We start from the raw sequence: 2,196 nt of genomic DNA, 5'->3' as shown, positions 1-2,196 counted from the left end.
ACATTTTGATCTCTTTGAATTTAATAGAGGACTGCAAGCAGTGGACGCAGCGCCAAATATTTGGGTCGTATATGGGTTGAATGCATAGCGGAAATCACGCCAGAAATAGTTTTCGCTTTTCAAGTAAGATCGTTTGGTCTTATGTGAGTTGTTCACCACTTTCAAGAAGACCAAACATTTCGAAGAATGACGCTTTTATGGTTTACCGACGTGTTCCGCCCAATTACTCGCATATGTCATAAACTGAGACCTTTTAATCATTTTCATACACGTATAGCCAGTGGAGAATGTGAGGTGAAAATGAAAGAAAGAAATCTTAATGTTGAACGTACCGTCGACTACGACATCATTAACGACGAAGCAGTAACAACGAAAGGGAAATATGGGGAAGGAAATCGACTGTGTTCTTTCAAAGGAACGATTTCAGTACTTGCCATTAACGGAAAACGTAACTCAGGATGATCAGAAAGTGATTTGAACTACTATGCATTAACTTCTTCAAAATAAAATTATATCTGAAGCTTAGGTCAGTATGTGTTTTCATAATGCAACGATACGCATCTGGTGGCAAAAAGAAGGTGTTTTGTTTCAAGAACTGCATTCCAAGGGTGTGTCATCGCAGTTGTAATCTATTACCAACAACTGCGACGCTTTGTAGTCGCAACATACGAAAAGCTGCCAAGGAAACTGCTACGAGTACTGCTACTGTACGAGAACGACCGTCTACACTGGTGATGTTACGCATAATCCCCCCACGTTACCCCATGCGGAGACTGTATTGCCGCGAACAAAGTTTTCAGGCGAAGCGTGCGGCGACACGAAAAAATTAGAAGCACAAAGAATTTGAAGACTTTAGAGATGGGGGCGCTAGCCCCTTAACGTCCAGTTCGTCCATGGACTCCACCATGGCCGGCCGCTGCGGTCGAGCGGTTCTAGGCGCTTCAGTGCGGAATCACACGGCTGCTACGGTCGCAGGTTCGAATCCTGCCTCGGGCATGGATGTGCGTGTTGTCCTTAGGTTAGTTAGGTTTAAGTAGTTCTAAGTCTAGGGGACTGATGACCTCAGATGTTAAGTCCCATTATGCTTAGAGCCATTTGAACCATTTTGAACTCCACCATGGATTACGAGGCCAATACTGATGTCACCTTTAGTTCGTGACTTCTAATCGCTTCCTGTCGAAGACGGATGCACGCATATACCTCTCTTACTCTGAATGTAAACAGAATCGGTTCTGAACTCCGTTTCGCAGCGTTGCATCAATTTATGTATGATTCAAGTGCCAATGTCATGTTTTTTCGAGAAGTGTTGTGGCGTCTGAAAGTTCTACTGGAACTGCGTCGTTTTTTAGCGAGGGTTTACCGGTAACTAACAGCGAAATACTTGAAAATGATTGCGGCACAGACTGTATCTTTTCCGATCTTACTTTAATTCTTCTTCATGACCGAATGAGGTGGCGCAGTGGTAGCACACTGGACTCGCATTCGGGAGGACGACGGTTCAATCCCGCGTCCGGCCATCCTGATTTAGGTTTTCCGTGATTTCCCTAAATCGTTCCAGGCAAATGCTGGGATGGTTCCTTTCAAAGGGTACGGCCGACTTCCTTCCCTAATCCGATGAGACCGATGACCTCCCTGTCTGGTCTCTTCCCCCAAAACAACCCAACCCTCTTCTTCATGCCACATCCTGATCTGGTCATTCTTTGTATCGTTTGCGTTTGTACTAGGAAGAAATTGTGTATTTATTTTGTAAAAATTTGCAAGGAATTCTGCTAGGCGGTGATATTAACTGCGTGTTGCGTCCTGTCGACCAAAGCCCCAATTTCAATTTCCACCGGGAGCTTGATGATGCAGTGAGCTCATTGCAATGACGTGATATGTAGATTTGCAGATGTCCTTTCCTTGTCAGATATACATACTTTACAGATACCTCCAGCACCAGGCTTGGCCATTTTTATTTTTCTGATTCGTTATGTAGACAGCTATTGGCGATAGATGTTGTATCTGCAAGCTTCACCAATCACTGGGACTTTCAATCACGTGCGACAAACTGTACACCTCTATCGTTCCTCTTGTGTGCTAAATATATCACATTTAGGGGATTATTCTCTCGATGATGTTATTAGCGAAATACGGGATCGAAATCTTCGTTCCAAGGGACAATATCCTTCACTTATGGCCTGGTGAATTAGGACAGGT

Source organism: Schistocerca americana, chromosome X (genome assembly GCF_021461395.2).
Source record: "Schistocerca americana isolate TAMUIC-IGC-003095 chromosome X, iqSchAmer2.1, whole genome shotgun sequence".
In the NCBI taxonomy this organism is placed as follows: domain Eukaryota; kingdom Metazoa; phylum Arthropoda; class Insecta; order Orthoptera; family Acrididae; genus Schistocerca; species Schistocerca americana.
Note: the sequence above shows the minus strand (reverse complement) of the source record.